The sequence below is a fragment of the Seriola aureovittata genome, chromosome 4, assembly GCF_021018895.1.
Source record: "Seriola aureovittata isolate HTS-2021-v1 ecotype China chromosome 4, ASM2101889v1, whole genome shotgun sequence".
NCBI classification, from domain to species: domain Eukaryota; kingdom Metazoa; phylum Chordata; class Actinopteri; order Carangiformes; family Carangidae; genus Seriola; species Seriola aureovittata.
Window position 1 is genome coordinate 5,821,321 of NC_079367.1, and position 19,570 is coordinate 5,840,890.

The following is a 19,570-nucleotide window of genomic DNA, read 5'->3' on the forward strand; positions in this document are numbered from 1 at the left end:
GAAGTCAAGCTAAATTTAACAGACCATAATTAGCTTTAATATAAGCTGTTTTTCAACCTGATAAGCCACAGTCGACACTGTTGTGTTGACTGTGCCATAAATAGAAACACTCTATTCAAGGGAGGGCAATAAAGATTTGCCCAATAAGTTGCTAAAGTGGCCAAATCTAATATGAGAGAAGCTGACCCCAAGAATTTCACATCAAAGGAGCAGTGGTAGCAACTGTAAAGTAATAACTGAATTTCAAACATAACTCGTTACTGAAAAAAGGACTCACATTACCGCAGTGTGTTACTCTGTAAGGTGATAATTCCCAACCCCGAGCAGATCTCGCAGTGCACAGAGAGACACAGGCGGGGATTCTGGGAAAGCTTGAGAAGCAGGGGACAGCTGTAGTCTCTGTTTGACAGATGCCCCGGCTCTCAGAGGAACAGAATTAAATAGTTGACATAGTTTGGTTGGAGGACTTTCACGCCCTTGTTACTCACTCACTCTCTCTCTGACACACACACACACTCACACACACACTTTCACAGAGCGAGCCGTCTGACAGAACATAAACACGTATTAGCCGTATCATCTCTCATCGACACTTAATGCCGAAGCGCTGGGTGTTAACACGCCACAAGCCGTGCTAATGCACTGTGGCGGTGAGCATTTTGGTGACGCCATTAATGCAAATACGATTACACTCATAGAGACACACGCAAGTGAGTTACACACACCAATGTGTAAAACCTGCGGCTGGAAGGTCCAAAGATAGATAGGAAAAGGTAAGACCTGATCTCAGGGACACGGACCTTTTCTAATGGAAGAGTGGATATTGTATAGTAAACAGTATATGACTTTGGCTGAGATGCTTCCTCCAGATGCATAGTGTGTGTGTGTGTGTGTGTGTGTGTGTGTGAGAGAGAGAGAGAGAGAGAGTGTGTGTGAGAGAGTGTGTGTGCATTGTAATCCTATTTCCTCATGTCCACGGTGCCTGTTTAATTGCGCAATAACGCGGGTTGGAAGGAAGGAAGTTTCACCTGTTTTTGTCCATAGAGGTTACATGTGCGCACACACACACACACACACACACACACACACACACACACACACACACACACACACCCTTAACACGTGATTTATCTATGGCTCAGATAGCTAAGTACTTTGGTAACCACATGACACAGTATCATGGGTTTATGGACATGTATCTATTCAGCTGGGATCAAAAGGCTTATTAGTGTGAAGGGGTGGGGGGGCAGTAAGGTGTCGAGGCTCATCCACAATGTGTGTGTGTGTGTGTGTGTGTGTGTGTGTGTGTGTGTGTGTGTGTGAGCGTAGTCCAGCAGCAGTAGTAACTCAACCTTGTCAAGTCATGATGGAATCTCAATAGCTGCCACTTCAATTTTCTTTTGCAATAAAAACAAGACTGACTTAAACTGTTTTTCTGGCCTCTCATACCTGAAAGTACAGTTTTGGATTTTCAGCAGCGTTGTTATCAGGTGATACACCGTGCTCGCCCACCCTCTTTCTAATCCCCTCTCCTTCTCTTACTCACTCTCTCTCCTGCCTCTTCGTCTTTGGTGACCTTGCTGAATTCCTCCTCCTCCTCCTCCTCCTCCTCCATCCAACCTCTTCTCTAATCTCGCCACTTCTTTTTCTATCGATCGCCTCTCTCTTTCACTTTCTTTCTCCCTTTGTCCCACCTCTATTATAACTGCAGTTTTTCACTGCTGTATTTACACAGTTAACGTTTCTTGTCTTTGCTCATTCCTCGGCCTCGTGTCCGTCTCTCCAACACCCTTCCTCTTCGTCCGTTCCTCCCATCCTTCCGATCACGGGGCCTTATTGATGTTAATTGGATGATTTCGTGATGGAATACAGCTGACCGTGCCGCTTTGATCCCAGTCTGCATCCGTGACCTTCTGCTGAATGGAGTCAGGAGAACAGAAATAATACTTTAAGAACAAAAGTTATTATTCCTGTGTGTGTTGTGTGATGGGGGTTTGACTGATTTGTGCCAAAACTTTATATCTTTAAAGGCTCGGACAGCTGTCTTGGTCTAAATGTGGATTTCACATGATCACAACACACCAAATTTAGAGTTATGCTGGTTATTTGTCTTGAGACGTCAGTGTCTGCAGGTTTCAAGAGTGACTTAACAACAGCTATGAATCTTGATTTTTGCTGAACTTCACTGGTCACAGTGATAAAAGTGTTCTCCAGGGTGCTGCAGTGTGACATCACTGCTGGGCGTGGTTACAGGTGCAACAGGTGCAAAGTGACTGGGGTGGAAAAAGGTGATGTCAGGACTTTAAAAAACGAAAATTAAATTATTAAATATTACATCATATTAAATGATATTTCTGCTTTGTTTAGCAATAGCCATTCAAAGTATTTGCATTCAGCCTTTCAGACGACAGAGATCCTGGTTTGTCTCGTGTCCCGCTGTTCTGCCTCACGTGAAACCACTACATCAGCTACTCTGCATGTGGGTCATAATATTATAATACATACGTTTTTAAAAGGTTAAATGTGCTGCTCTGGAAACTGAAAATCAGCTTCTGTCTCGTGCTTCACAACCCAAGCTTTTTGATGTTTTAAATTTGGCAATTGTCAAATAATATGAAGCACTGGCTAAGCTGTCTGTCAATAAAGGGTCAATATTGCCTCATAGACCTGTGTGTTTCAGTATATGAGTGTATGTTTGACTACTGACACATCACACAGGCGGCGCTCACGTTGACTCGACTTGTTAACCTTCTCGGGCCCCTGCTGATTTCGGGGGAATTGTTTATAGAAAGTTGGAGGCAGTAATTATAAGTTTGCTCTCCTCTCCATAATAAAGTTGCAGGTCTAGCTGGTCCAGTCATCTCTGATGGAGAGATAAAAGAGAAGGAGGAGGCGGAGGAGGAGGAGGAGGAGAAGAAAGGCTTGATCTCAGCATACAGGAGAAATAGATGACTAACCAAATAGAAGGGCCCAGCCAGCCGTGACCACAATCAATGGGCTTTCTCTAAGTGTCTTCGATTTAAACTCACACTCCTCCCTCCAATGCAATCTCTTTCTCCATCTCTCTCGCTCTCTGTATAGGTATATATAAATATATATATATATGTGTGTGTATATGCACATATATCTTGGTGGTTTTTTCCTTCCCTCAATCTCTCTCTTCAACCTTCCTCCTTTCCTCTAACATCTTTTCCATTTACATTCTTCTGTCCATCCCCTTCTCTCTTTTACTTCCTCCAAACCCTCTGTTGTCACTTTCTGACTCTCTCTATTTCTCTCTCTCTCTATTCTCTCTCATTCCCTTTCTTTACTCCTCTCCCCCTCTCCCTCCCCTCTCTCTCCTTCTTTCCTCTGTTTTTCTTCCTGTCTCGTGTTGTTCCCTTCCTGCCCCCTCCCTCCCTCCATTCACCCCTCTTCTTTCTTCTCCTGCTTTGCCTTCCTCAAACATCTTTCCCTCTCTTCTTCTCCTATCCTGTGTATTCCTGCAGATCCCACCCCCTCACCCCCCCCCCCCCCCCCCCCCTCACCCTCAATCCTGAGCTGGTATTGATTGAGTCCTCACAGCTTCATTAGGATTCTCCCATTCACCTTGTTGTGTGCAGCCCCGGGGCGGTGGGCCTGCGGGGCTCGGGTTACATGTCGACTCTTACCATATTTCACTTTTTATCCAACTTACTTTGCTTATCTGCTCATTCCAGGCTGCTGAAAGTGCGCTTCAAGGATGTTCCCGCCTCGCCCCCAGTCCTGGCGTTTATAGTCATGAAGATGTTTCACAGACAAACTGGAGGTTGAAGACTTAATTTAGGTGTGTGTGTGTGTGTGTGTGTGTGTGTGTGTGTGTGTGTGTGTGTGTGCTGGGGGTACTTTTCATGAGATATTTTTTCCATTACACTCGTCTGTCCTTCTTCAGAACTTGACCTTTTGACCCAAGCCTTTGATCCAAAAAGTGACATGATCAATTTTAAGTTAAAGGAGCAACACCTGAGTTTGGTAGAAGAAAGAGGGGAATTGCACATAGTCCTGAGTATTGTAGACAACATTTTATTTATTTATTTATTTATTAACAAAACAGCCTTCGCCCCTGCCCACAAATACTAGCACCTTAGGTCAGGTGACCGAAATGTTACACTTAGGTCAAGTGACAACAAGTGAGCAGCTACATCTGCTGAGAAAAGCCATGAGATGTTTAAAGCTTTGGAAATGACTTATTTTTTATTTTTGTCAAGTTATCACTGTGCTGTTTCCAGTTGTACCCAACATTGTTGTACTGATGTTAGAGGTCTTCATACGTCCATCAGAGCCCCAACCTTGAACCTGAGTCAGCCTCGGTCCAAATTATACCCAGTCTAATCAGATCAGGTAGGGTCTCATTTTACTGCCACGGGACTTGGGTCTGTGTGTGTAAGTGGGGAAAAAAAGAAACATGTTTCTTTGGACTAAAATCAGTGAATAAAATGTAAAAAGTGAAGCAGGTTTTGGTCCATTTTCAAAATTCCTTTTATTGGCTTGACCATATACTGTATGAATACATTACTGCCAAAGCCAGTTGCACGGAAGGGGAAATCTCTGTGGCTGAAAGATGAAGCCAAAAACTGCAGTTCCTCAAATGACCACTAGAGACAGGCTCCAAAAATAAGTCAATCCCCATAGACTCCCATGTTAAAGTGTCCAACTTTACAGCAGAAATAAACATGTTTACAGCCAGGTGCAAAACATGGTTTTGGCCTCTACAGCTAATTTCCTCCTTCATGACGACTGTATGGGGGGTGAATTTTTATATGAATCACTCCTTTAAATTTTATTAAGGCTTAAAGTTATGCATAACCGAGGGAGTGTATGCTTGCCGCAAACCAGCATGCACCGAAGTCTCTGCTCCACACATGCTCCACCTCTTTGCTCCTTTTTGGATTAGGCAGGAGTCAGCCACTGCCAAGATGGCGACGGCGGTGCAGCTCACTCCGAGCTTCAAAACCGCTCTTCAGAAACCTGTGGGTGATGTCACGGAAGCTACGTCCATCTTTATATACAGTCCATGGTTGTACTACACAATATACACTATACTGTGTGATTACAGTGCAAACAAAGAATTAAAAAAGAATACATTATAAAAGAATAAAGAATAAAAAATAGTTGAGTCATTTAGGTTAAAGCTCAGGTGTCTAAGTGGAACCAGTTTTCAATATGACGTTTGCCTACTTACTGAGCACTTAACAGCAGGGAGGATAACAACGCTCACCCTGTCTTAGCAGTAAATCCAAATATAACTCTCTATTACCGCTGCTGTGATGAATTCCCTCATTTCCCCCGGCCTTGTGTTTCGGTTGTGAGCTTTTACACCCTTTCAGCTGATGTTTCAAGCAGACGATTAGTCACGACTTTGCCTAAATATGTCAGTTAGTGCCAGAGAGACACAGAGCAGAAGCAAGGGGGAGAGAGTCGGTGGTGTGGGAGTCAAACGGAGAGAAAGTAGGGACCCCCGTGACCTGAAGACACACTGATAACCCACACATGCCTGCAGCGCTATCAAACACATGTATGTAAACACAACTGCATTAAGACATTCACACAGAGGTTTCTTGTCAAGTGACGAAGAGATGACATATCCTCACATAAAAATATCATTGCTCTGTTTTTCACTGTTTTCCCTGTAACATTACTCAGTTTCAGCCACTGGCTCGGGACGTTACACAGGCCCCGTGTGTTTGAGATGTGTGTTTGATATGTGCAACTGTATGTTTTCACTGGGCAGCTGCCGTCTTCCTTTATGTGCTCTGTAAACCACAGGATGATATATTGTGGTGTTGATGTATTTGAATGTAGAAATTGTTTTGGCGCTCTGGTTTGAGCCCCTGCACAGAGAAAGAAGAGAGGATGGTGGAGACGAAGCCCTGTGTGTAAATGCACATTTGAGTAAATCATGTTGTTGTTCACAGGGACAGTCCCACAAAGAATTATATCCCAACTATGTAATTAGTTCTGAAAAACCCACAAAATAAAAATCACTAGAATAGAATATTAGGACACAGATCCGTAATTAAACTCAATGTTAACTTCTTTATGAATATCTCTACTTTGAGAGGTACTAGCGACTTGTATGACTGTCATATGCTTTAATTTGGTGGGGTGGGGGGGTTATTGTGTAATATATTGCATAATAATGCTAACGGCTGGCACAATTTTAGCGCTGACAGAGATAACATGTAAACAGGACATTATGCAGTATTATCAAGTAATTCAATCAACTCTAAGCAGATAATATAAAAAACAAATGACAAAAACATAAAATTATCATATAAAATCACACTGACATAGTTCAACTTTGACTATATAAAGAAAACATAATTATAATGGGAGGAAAAAAAATAGATGATGATCAAATTGGGTCAGATCTGTATCTTTATATCATGAGTCTGTGTATCAGTAAAATAGCTTGAGCATCTCATGATAGTCTAAGAACTTTTTTTTTTTTTTTTACCCTTTGACCTTTTTTGGACTAAAATGGTAAAATATAAAAGACTAACATCTTATCTGCCTTCAAAACCCATACTACTCAAACCCTTGTATGTCTACATGTTCCCAGACGTGTGTGTATATGTGCATATGAAGTGCTGTTTAGTGTTAAGTGCCTTTCCACGCCGCCTCCGCCCCTCCACCCTCTGTCGCTGCAGGGAGTGTAGAGGGGTTTTTGGGAGGGCTGGTTCAGTTCTCCGGCAGACACCCTGTTTATTTAGCCTGACATTCCTCCACTGCTCTCCGAACGGGAGAGCCGGCTACTCTGCCTAGTCTCATCCTGACTCACGTCCGCCCCGTCACGACCGATGACATCTGAGAAATGTGTGCGTGAAGTGTGTATGTTGGGAGAAGGGTGTGGGGATGTGTAGGAAAGCCGTCCGTCTCCACGTGTCACTTAACGTCTGACAAGTTATCATTACCATCATTGGATCTTCGCTAGTGTACATTGTGGCTTTTACAAGCATGTCGGCGGCTGCAGGAAGCCGTTACACTTGACAACAGATTGCATTCGTTAGTCGGCCCCCTTCCTCGCGATGAAGAGAGGAACCGAAGCGGTGGTTTGGGTCGGTCTGTCCTGTCTCACCGCAGTGGTGGAGTTTATTTACCCGTCACTTCTCATTAGGCCACCGACTGTCACCTGTGCACGGTGGCCATTTCAGGTCCTTGAGTAGTCACAGTTCGCGGGGGCCTCTAATGAGTCACTGGAGTTCCTGTCGATAGTGCTCACATGTACGTCTTCATTTGTCTCTGTTTAGGATTTCCTCTAATTGATATTGAGTGCTGACTTGCATTTCGGTTAGCAAAGTGTTGAGCCGCTTGTCACTCAAAATTAGCCGTCTTTTTTTACGAGGCAGCTCCAGCGCTGATGTGTGCACTCAAACACGTCCTGGAGCTGCGGTTAGTGACACAATTTACGATTAATTTTCTTTACCTAGACGTTTGGCTGTGGCAGTACATTTCTCCTACCATTCTGGGTCAACTTTCCATCTCTTTTATTCCCTCTGGACAGCTCAATAACATATTTCAGTCCCATGTTGGGTTTGGAGCCAGAGTATTGGCTTTCTCATTAGAAAAACCTCCAACTCTGTTCCTTAAAAATCCCTCAGTTCATGCTTATTTATTGCAGTTGTGTGTGTGTGTGTGTGTGTGTGTGTGTGTGTGTGTGGTTCAAGTTGGCATGTGATTCGAATTTGTCATGTGCTGTAGGTGTGTGTGTCGAGCAGCAGCGTGCATGTGTTTCTTTCTCTCCGTGACCAGTTGCTTCTGGCCAGTCTCACTTGTTACCCTGTCATAACAGGCACTCTGCCGCTGTATTTCACCTAACAGACACACACACACACACACACACACACACACACACACACACACACAACAGGGTCCAGCTTACACATTCTGACTTTTCCTCACCTCATTCAGCTGCAGAAGAGGAGGAAAGGTAGGAATAAGGAGCAAGAGAGCCATAGAAATGGACAAAGTGAGACAGCTTTGTGTTTTATGTTTCACGCTTTTCTGGGTCACGCTCGACGCTTGCGACGAAAACCCGCTAAGTTGCCTTCTGCATTGAAAAACACTAAGTCCAAAGTGCCAGGTCGGATCTGTCAGCCGTCCCGACAGGAGAGCCCGGGCGAGGGAGATAGTGGAGAGAAAAGAGAGAAGGCGTGTGTATGTCAGGGAGGAGAGAGAGAGAGAGAGAGTGTGTGTGTGTGTGTGTGTGTGTGTGTGTGTGCATGTGCATAGTAAAACCCACTCTGCTTTTCACATACACAGGATTGCATGGATGAATGCACAGACACACACATACACACACATACCACCACTCAACCACCAGAGACACACACACACACACACACACACTCTCTGTCTCTCCCAGCCAAAGAGCTGATGGAGTATGTACAGCATGTAGTGTGTGTGTGTGTGTGTGTGTGTGTGTGTGAGAGAGAAAAAGCCAAAGGCTAGAATGCCTTCCAGCCTGGTAACTCAGTCTGCCTCTCACTCTTTACAACAACCGTGTGATTCCGTCATGCATGGTCCGGGACACACGAGCAGCCGCTGGATGAGAAGCTTTGGCAGCTGTCCTTCTCTGGCCAGGGACACTCACAATGGGAATTGACTGCGGGGAATGTGATAGCGACCTTGTCTTATTACACTAATGCAGCCTCGGCAAACACAGGATGGATAGGCTGTCCGCAATGGCTGCCGTTCAGACTGGAGAGCGCTGCTAAATGCATATCCTGTAATGCTTTTTATGTTTTTTACCGCTTTTGTGGCCCAGAGTTATAGTGTGGTTATTGAGCGCGGCCCCAGACACTGAGGCGAATAGATTTCACTTGTGTTTTTTAAAGATATGCAGCACAGCCTGGCCCCAAGGTCGGCCACATGGCTTTTTCCCATTAGGTCTGTTATACTGATTGGGGGGGAGTTAAATGCTACCAAGTATTCCCCAGGTGAGGTAGATGTGTAACATTTTAAAGGTTAAGTACAACAATCAGTGAAATAACTCTGGCAAATCAGAGCTGCTCATGACAATTATCAAGAGCTGCAAGTAGAATAGTTGTGGTTGTAAAAACTGCAATGACTATATGGGGAATTTATTGTGAGATTCAGGTGCCTCAGAAATGAGAAGACTCCACAGCCATGCTAGTGCAGCCCTGTGAGGCTGTGGTCAGAGGGATGCTGGGAGCTAAATGCTAACGTCAGTGTATTAATACAGTCACAAGGACAGTGCTAACATGCCGATGCTAAGCAGGTATTATATTTACAAAGCTTACGTTGTGGGTTTAGCATGCTAGCATTTACTAATTAGGACAGCTGAGGCTGATGGGAATACTGCAGGTGTTTGCTCATAAATCATGGTATTGGACAAATGGAAAATTTTGTGGAGCTTTTCCCCTCAAAACCACACGCAAACCTTGTAGTGGCACAAGAGGAAAAGTCATCAAAAGTCAGTGTGACACCCTCTGGGGACCATGAATGCCTGTACCATATTTTGTCTCACTAAAAACCACTTATACCGACTGTATGATGCCTGTCCCTGCAGGTGGTGGGCCCACACGCTAATGAGCTCTGACATCCGGAAGAAGCTCGGAGTAGAGCCGCTGCTCCTTTGCGTCCAAAGGAGTCAGTTGAGGTGGTTTCGGGCATCTGGTGAGGATGCCTCCCGGGTGCCTTCCATTGGAGGTCTTCCAGGCACGTCCAACTGGTAGGAGGCCTCGGGGCGGACCCAGAACCTGCTGGAGAGATTATATATCTCATTTTGCCGGGGAACGCCTCGGGATCCCCCAGGAGGAGCGGGAAAACGCTGCTGGGGAGAGGGACGTCTGGTCTACTTTGCTTGACCTGCTGCCACTGCGACCCAACCCTGGGATAAGTGGAAAAAAAACGGAGGAGTGATGTTGTTATAGGAAAAGTCACATGATCACCAAAGTCATTAGGATTCATTGTCTGGAAACCATGAATGTCGTTGTAGGATTTAGCACCGATCCATCATGTGGATGGGACGAATGAGGTTTTTTGTGAAAAACTTGGACCTGCTGGCTGCTGCCTGATGAAAAGACAAATTCACTCCTCTGAGACATTAACATCCCGTTAGATTCAAACATGATCACGCTCAAAAACTTTGACCAAAAAACCTAAAACAAATGCCCCTGAATTCAAACATCATTAAACGAGAACTTTCACCGTGGCAGCCGCGTCATTTTCCGTTGTCAGAAATCTGCTTGTGTCGTTCTTGCTGTCTGACAGGAGCCCGGGTCAGCGCAGGTTGAGGCTCTGGCCCCGGGGTGCGGATGCCAATGTGAATACGTCACCTGCTTCGCCCCTGGGCCGTAGCGGCTTGACAGGCCCGGTGTGAAAACAACCCCCCCCCCCCCCCCCCCCAAATCCAGCCCACAGCTAGATTGATCTATCAACCTCCACCACGGTTTGATCCTGGCAGCGGCAGTGACAGACGTTTCATACTTCATCACTGTCTGTCAGGGCGGCTTTGATGGATGAAGAGCTAAATTGCTGTGATTAAATGAACTGTTAAATCATTAGGAGTGAGAAGTATGAGTCCATGTTGATAAGGGCCAGTGGTGGGAGACAGCTCCAAACATATGACACTGAACAAAACATGACTCTAGAAGAAAATATGAAGGATGATTAAAAAACAAAGAAACATAAACAAATAAGGCTTATATTGATTCTTCCTTCCTTCCTTCCTTCCTTCTCATCTCTTCCTCCATCCTACCTTTCCCCACTGAGAGCGAGAAGTACAGGAAGCAGATCCTCTCGAATTAAACTCCACATACTCCTCTCTAGCTATTTGCTCCCCAAGAATTCTCTGCTTCGTTCCAATCATAACTACAGGAAAGAGAGGTTCGAGCTGGGGGGGTGATGGGGGGGTGGTAGGAGGCAGGAGGTGATGGATGGCTTTTCAACACCATGTTTGTACAGCGCATAGCTGGAGCTGCTGATGGGAAGGGAAACAACGGACGGATGAAAACAGATACGGAGAAGTGGTAATACGGATAGTAAAGTTTAAGAAACTTTATGAAAACGCCTGTGGATTGCAACAACACCGATATCTGTGTACGTGTGTGTGTGTGTGTGTGTGTGTGTGTGTGTGTGTGTGTGACTGTGAATGTTTTAAGTGTCTAAGCACAAGACCGCGTGGACCGACGAGGTATGTTGCTTGGCTGGACGACACTTTCTGGTGCAGAGAGAACTAACCGGGGATGTAAGTGTGTGTGTTCTGTGTTTGACTCAAGGCCAGTTCAGGGTTATCCATCTCTTAGCTTTGGCCGAGTGACGGGTCAGCAGGGGTCTAATACCTCGGCCAGATGTGTCTGCGGCTCCCCGTGTTCATGTCCTTGTAGATACCTTTACCCTCATTTTACTCTTTTCCTTTTTTTTTTTTTTCCTTTCTTCCTTTCGTCTGTTTATTTGCTCTGAGTTGCTTTCAGTGACACATTGTTGGCTGTGTTTCACAGGCAATATCGCTGCGCTGTATAAAATCTGCCCCAAGCCTCCAGGGTGGAATGTAAACAAAAAATCATATCAAAATGTCAATCTGACACATTTTCATATTAATAAACGTCATTTTTACTCAAGTGAGTGATACATCACAATAGTTTCTATCTTTATAAAAACACCAGTAATCTCATCAAGTACTGCTGCACCAAGCTCATATTATGTTAATGTGATTATGCCCGTGATTGCAGGGTGAAATTTGAAGTTTTATTATTTTTGTTGCATTATTGAAGAGAATTATAAATACCTTAGTCCAACTATTGTTTGCTAACAGTGCAGTTTTCTCTGCACTTTGCAACACACACTTGAGATGCTTGATGAATGCCAGAGAGCAGCATTTAAAGGAAGAACAGGAAGTACTTGGATCATGTACCACACATTATCATTGAGAAGCATTAAAAGGATGGACTATAGAATAGCGCATAATCTCAAATTTCTATAACAATAAACACCAGTTGCAAAGAGCACAAGGAGCCTTATAATAACTTAGAATAATAAACTTATAAGAACTTTAACAATATAAAATAGAGAGCAACAATACACCTGCATGGCAATTTTACCTTTCACAGATGTATTGTTGGTTGGAATGACGTTCAACAGTCAGCTTTTATCAAACATTTGTCTCAATGGGTTTTACAATCTGTACAGCGCACGACACGCTCTGTCCTTTGACGCTCCGTTGAGATAAAGAAAAACTCATCAAAAACCCTTTAATGGGGAAAAATGCAACAGAGCAACAGAGGAGGTGTCGCCAAACAGACAACGACCTGAGACACACGACCTCCTCAGAACAGAAACAGAAACATGCAACAAGCTAAAGTCCAGCAAAACAATTCTCACACTTTTCAACTGGAAAATGAACTTTAAAGTGTGTATTTTTAAATCCCTGTTTACTGCATTTTTTAAAAGAGCATAGAACAACATATACACCCCCTACCCACACACACACACACACACACACACATACAAATTAAGTAAATAAGATAAAATAAAAAATACAGCAAGTAAAATCCTAGTTCTCATTCGTTGCAATTTTTTCATAACAAAATTTAAGCTTATGTTATTTTATTTAATATAAGTTATGTGTAAAATATCAGCTAAAATATAGCTGGTATTGGCCATAAAAATTCAGTATTTTTTAGGTTGTAATAAAAAAATATTCAGTGCTTCAGTGTCAGTGCAGTAGCTGCTATATTACGTTGGAAAACTGTAGAATTGTTAGAAAACGGCATCTTACGACGTAAAGAAACATTTTAAAATGCAAAATTGAAAACCTATGATCCACCGTTTCCTTAAAACCAGGAGCAGCATCTGTCTCACTTCCTGTCTCTCTCTCTCTCTCTCTCTCTCTCTCTCTCCCGCTCTCTCCACAGCTGAAAACGAGGTGATTAGAAGTGACTGCATGGGGTAAGAGGGCTTTCCGCCGAGGCAGGACAAGGAGAGGTCTGTGTGTGTTTGCATGTATGATTCAGGTGACTAGATTGGATGTGGCTTTCAGGGTGTCGGGGTGTCAAGAGCCCCCACCAGCCACAACCAGCTCGGGAGCAGAGGTGGAGGACAGAAACCAAAGTGAGGAAGGAGTTGACAGTCGGGTCTTTATATAGTCAGGAATGAATGAATGAATGACCGGGGGGTTGTGAGGTCGGAGCTCGGGAGACGACTACAGGGGTTTATCCACACATTTCAACTTGTTAAGTTAAATCGGGGGCCGTATAAATCCTGCATGAGTCTCAAACCTGAAACAATGGTGTTGTAATGGAAAACATGCCTTTGTGTTTGTGCAGCCGGTTTTGTAATGGAGAGCGAGGATTTAATTTTCTAGAAGAAATACCGCACTTTTATAAGCGTTGGCTGCTTCGTCCTCATATTCATGGCTCGGGTGTGTGTGTGTGTGTGTGTGGCGTATATACGGGTTTCATATAGCACATGCGGTCAAAACAACTTTATGAAGAGAAACAGCTATTGATCTGAGCAGCAGGCAAGCATATGATATCAATAACGACTCTATCACACACACACACACACATACACACACACACTCGGTCCATTCAACATGGGATTAATCAATTCTCTTCTGTGGTCCACCAATTGATCACACTGTAGGGACTGATACATCCATCCCACTGTGCATGTGTGTGAAACCATGACTCCATTGTGATACATGCCACAGGCTGTCTGCCATTAATTCACTGTGTTTTATATTAATGTTGGATTTATTTATATTTAGATTTACTCTTTATGGACACAGGTTCAGAGCTCTGTCAAATAAACGTCCCGTATGTTGAGACTGCGGTGCCTGTCGTGTGTCGTGTTGCTCTTTGTGCGGCTGGGAAATGAAAGGGCTTTTAAATGCTTCAAACAAAGTGCTTGTGTAACAGCCTGTAAACCCCATTTACAATGGTGAAATCGAGGGGCGCTTTCTGAAACAGATATTTTCGACAATCACACACACTTCACAGTCTGGTCATGACTTCATTTCAACTTTTTTTTTTTTTCATTCGTCAGTAACTGCTGCCAAAACTTTTCATGGACGGTTCCTCTGCTGAATTTCCACAAGACTTCAGTACACTGTTAATTAGTTTTGTCTGAGCTCAGTATATCACATGTATACAAAGACATATGAGTAGAGCAGAGGGAATTTTATCGTGCTAGCAAAAGACCCTAATGTTAACTTGTTGTTTACATCTTTTGCATGGTTAGTTCAACATTTTTGGAAAATACACTTGATTCAAGATGAATAGCACTCTGACATCTGTAAACTATAGTTTAGACTGGAGGTGGAGGGAAACGGCTCACCTGACTCCGTCATAGGTAACACATCCACCTACCAGTACCTGCAAAAGCTCCATGATTATCCCTTTAAAAAAATTAAAATGTGTGTAAAGCATAAAGATGACAAGTTGTGGCTTCATGGAGGATTATGTGCCAGACTATGTTTTTTTTCTAGTCAAGAGCTGTTTGATTGTCCACTTGTCCACTCACTCACTCACCCACTATATTGCTTTTACTACATACTAGAAGTCTCAGTAGGGGGATAAGTGCAGTCAGGAGTCAGAGACACTACTTGGATGTTAAATTGCTACTTAACTGTGCGGCAGATATTCGTAATTATTATCTCTGTCGCATGAGTGAATGCCAGAGCACCTGCATCACATGTGCGGCAAATACATGCTTTCATACGAGATGTGCAATTTTGTTTCATCTTTCATGTGTTGTGTATGTTTTGATTTGTGTACAGAGCAAATCTTTACTCTGTGTCTATTGTTTTAGAGCCCAACTGTTTTAAACCTAATTTGCATAAGCTTCCTTACACTACATCTCGGTGTGCCTTGTGCATATATGGCAGTATATATATATACAGCTGGAAATTAGAAGAGCACTAGAAAATGGCTGATTCACGATATAGAGGGTGAGTGTATGTTCAGAACAGAGCCAAGATCTTTCCCACTGTTTCTAGTCTTATGCTAGGGTAAGCTAAAGGGCTGTCGACTTTAGCTTCGTATTTAGCGTACAGATAAAAGAGTGGTGTCATTCTCATTTTATAATTATCAGCAAGAGAGGAAGTGTATCCCACAAACTGTGCTGAAGTTGTCAATAGTTTGCTTTTGGGACTGTACTGATTCGATCATGTTTATTGGATGAAATACACCTAACGTGCAGTGTGTGATAAGTCGGCTGAATGTACAGTAAATAGTTCCTCACGGTGGGAGTCGTCTGTAGAAATATGACAGTCACTTCTGAACTTCTTCAGCTTTGATGTGCACCGTCACGTCCAACAGCAGACTATCAAAATAAAACGACACTCTAACACCTCAGTTGTCAGTGACAGGAGCTGTTGGCTTTTCCAAAAGCTCTGCGTGCTTCACAACTCACCGGCTGGAGTTCCTTGCGGTGCCGGTGCACGATTAAGCCAACAGCACACCTCAACTCTGTAAAAACACCTCCGAACAATATCCAGAGGACATGGGCATGAAATATCACCAGAGTGGTTTTTTTTTTTCCTCCCTGCACATGACTTGTTTTTTATTGTGTCTCACCCTGAACGGTGCACTTCCTCTGCTCTCTGAATGAGATTCTCGAAGTCTTGATTTGGTCTCCAGGCTTTCATTTCTCTCCCCGCCATCTCCCCGAGGTGCATTGTCTCCTACCTGCTAACTCAGCTCTTTAAGTTGCAGTGCAGCCTCCCCTACTCCTCATAATTCACAAAGTTTGCTTTAAAACAAACACACACAGACACACACACACACAGACACACACACACACACACACACACACACACACACACTTATTGCTTCTGTGTTCAACCTTGGGAATAGACTTAGGGAAGTAAAGACAGAGAGGAGGTGAGGGGGGGGAGAGGAAAGGATGACTGTTCTCTTGTTCTCTCCCTTGGTTCATAATTACCTGGTGAGGGACGTATATATGTGTGTGTGTGTGTGTGTGTGTGTGTGTGTGTGTGTGACCCATTGGGGTGGTCCTGTAGCCTTTGTGCAGATTAAATGCTGATGCAGAGTGGAGACAGCTGGGCAGAGTGGAACTCAGGTCATTAAGGTTCTACCGGCAAGAGCAAAAACAACCATCCACACACATACACTCACATTTACCGCACTGCTCAATGAGCCTTTTATTTTGTATTAACAAACAGGGGAGGCTAAAAAATGAAAGAAGGAAAACAGTGCTTGTGACAGGCCCCTTATGAGGTCTCGGGATAGAGGGATGAGGGAGAGAGGAGAAAACCAGAGAGAGAAACAGGGAGGAGGAGGTGAAGGGGGTGACTTGTGGGGGTGTCTTGAAAAGCTAGACAGTTGGGAAAAGTGTGTATTTGTTCAAGCGAGAGCTTTTGAGTGGGTCCAAAATAAAGTGGGGGATTATGGGAGATCAGAAGAGACCCTCTGCCACCCCACCCGCTGTCCTGCCCCGATCTTCCCGCCCCCTCCATCGCTCCCCTGTCAGCATGTACATCCAGTTCACACCCAGGGGTCCTGCAGGAACTATGGGCCTTTGTGCTGCGAGGACACACTAACGAAACAGACCACATGCAAGAACGCCCCGCTGTATCATTACTGAACGGACACGTACGATCTGTTTTCAAGTGAAATGTTTGTTGGAGACTGATGGGAATGGTTCCTCGACTTTTCCACATCAGGCAGTGCCAGTATTAGACCACACATTCCTATTTGGTGAGATGGCATCTCAAAGAACCCCATTAGAAATAGATATGGGTTGGTACTTTTATGTAGTAGTAAAAAAAAAAAATCATCTTCAAGGCAGCAACGCTCATTACTTTTGTGCTTGATTGCAAGACACATCAGAGTTATGATTTGGCTTCACGGCAGATGGGAAGTTGGAGCGACTGTGTTCTGGTCAAGGCCGGTTGATGCTGACAGTCGGGAGATGAAATTATACAGTGTAAGAGAAGCTCAGTGTTGGTAATGGTTTTTCCTCTTCTCCAGTCTATGTTTGTGTTGAATTTATGAATGGAATTGTAATGGCTGACATCATGTAGCAGCTGGGGGAGAAAAAAAAAAAAAAAGCCAAAAATCAGTAATCAGTAAAATAAAGCTGTGAGCCATATTGTTTTATAATACAGTTCAGTGAGTGCCACAGCTCACAGCGGGTCACTTTTCTTCTATTCTCTCTGAGGCTTCACAGCAGTCCTTGATGCCCTCATACAAATATCACATTTTTCTCTGGTGCTTTTCTTTTTCAACACAAACTGCAGTGAAACGTAATAGAGAATTCATCCTTCCATAGGATTTCGAGGGTTTGCATAGCAACGCATATTTATTTATCTCTGTTGTTCTTTATGTTTTCAATAGTGTCGAGGAGGGTTGGCACTTAGTTCGGCCTAATCCTGAACTACAAGAATTCATTTGAAGACTTTTAATTTTTCCCACTTTTGTTAAGTAGTACGGACTTTAAGTAAGAGTAACTGCCTGTAGGATTCACTTAACCAGTCTGTTCCCGGCTGTAGATGTTTTTTTCACTGAGTAACAAACTATATAGTAAGGTCATTCAAACTCCAGGAAGTTCATGCACACAGTGTGAAGCTTCTGGATCCCCTCTGAAGGACTCTGCGCTGCATTTCAGGAACCGCCGCCCTAAAGATTTATCCTCCCCAAAGGGCAAATTTGGCAAGCAGTGTGCCTGGATGCAGTTTTCCATGTGTGAAATGACGATTACATCAGGAGCTTTCTTTAGAGGAGTCGTCTCTGGCTATGGAGACAGGTTTTTCAGGTGGCTGAGGTGCGCCACTGCGGCAGCTGTCAGGAGACACGAAACAAACGCTCCTCCGGCAGTGCCTTCCCTCCCAACTTAATTTCATTAAATCTGTGATTTGTTTCTGTTTGTGTGCCGCAGTGTTGTAAAGGGAGGGGTCGGGTGGGGGGGGGGGGGGTGAGTGAGGGGATTCAGAGCGAGGGAGGAAAAAGAAGGCGAGAGATAAATGAATGAGTGAGAGTGAAGCAAAGTACGTGTGAGAGAAACAGAAGGCATCGGAGGAGCGATTAGTGCGGTGGAATCCATCATTGGAGCTGCGCTGCTCTGGTCGATTGCCACGGACACTGAGGAATACTTCATCTGGTCCCAGTGAGAGGGAAAACACACACACACACACACACGTATATCCATCTATTATTCTGTAGTGCGAAACTCCAACCACAGCCCTCCTACTTCTTTTTCAACCCACTCCTACTTCCTCATATCTTTGCTTTTTTGTTCCATCTTAAATTATTTCCATCTTTTTTGTCCAAATCGCTCTCACTTTTTTCGTGCAGTGTTTTAGGATTTTTACACTTTCCTACCCTCCGACCTTCTTCCCACTCTGTCCTGATCCCTCTTTTTCTCCCTGAGAGCCTTTTCTGCAGTAACACCACTTGCCATCCCCATTTATTATGCCGACATGCATATTGCATCGGTTGCAGTGTATGTTTTTATTGGAGTGTAGGTCTGTATGTGTGTGTGTGTGTGCAAGCATGTGCACATTTGTATGTTCGGTGCATGCAAGCTTACATGTCTTCATACCTCATGTGAGTCAGAGTTGACAGCTTGGAGACACTGGTGTGTGTGTGCACGGTCATAAATATCATTAAAGTTACAGCGCGGCACTTTGCACTCTGCACAGAGGCTATGAAAACAAAGGCAAAACAAACTCGACCCGCCATGTTTATTTCATGACGGTGTGTGTGTGCGTTTGGGTGTGTATCTCCAGTGGTGACGCCATGTGAGATGCATAGACTGCATGATCCACCTTAATCTATGACTCAGATGTTTGCCCATGTTTTACAGGGAAAGAAAAAAAAACAATGCATGTGCAGTGTGTGTGTATGTGTGCTTGGCCATAATTTTCCTCATACCAACATCCTAATCAGGTTCGTTTGTCTGCCGTGACATCACTGGGTGAGAAGGGCAGCGAAGCGAAGAGAGTAACAGCTGACAGACGGAAAAAGGGAGTTAACGTCTCTTAAATTGTTCTTGTAAAAGTTGTTATTTTCAATCCTGGAACTGATTTACGGTTCCATCAACTGGATTTCAGTGAGAATAGTATTGTATTTCAAGGCCAACCAATACCATGTTGGTATTAGTAGTTAGTAGTTTAGAAGAAACTTTGCGAGTTCAGCATCAAACTTCATTTACTCGCCAACAGCTGTCTTCAGAGGTGGAAAGCAACGCTAGTGTTAACTCTCGTCTCACGCCCGTCTTTCCAATAGTCACTTTCCAATAACGACTCACTGTAGCCTCCGATCTGTCCTAAAGACGTAGTGCTGCTCTGAGTGGTTATTATAACCTCTTGGATTATAAAGACAACTATGGCTGAAGCTCATGTCAAGAGACAATCACCACCACCACATTCTGCGGCAGAGAAAACTTCCAAATAGCTCCTTTAAACCAGTGATGCTGCTGATCCTCTTCAGTTTCGGAGGCTTTTCCACCAAGACGAGACTAAAATTCTGGTGGAAAATCTAAATTTTAGTGGAATATTTTTGCATGGTGAAATTGAATCAGCTATCAAATATCTCAATGCTGAAATATGGTTTGGATCAACACT

At 43.9% G+C, this 19,570-nt stretch overlaps 1 long non-coding RNA gene across 1 annotated transcript; it reads left to right on the plus strand.

The window, feature by feature from the left end:
* The first annotated feature begins 457 nt into the window (after positions 1-457).
* On the plus strand, positions 458-11,555 carry LOC130168016 (uncharacterized). Its single transcript, XR_008827370.1, has 3 exons — positions 458-773; positions 3,699-3,805; positions 9,551-11,555. It is a non-coding gene; the product is annotated as an uncharacterized LOC130168016 (long non-coding RNA).
* The last annotated feature ends 8,015 nt before the right edge of the window (positions 11,556-19,570 follow it).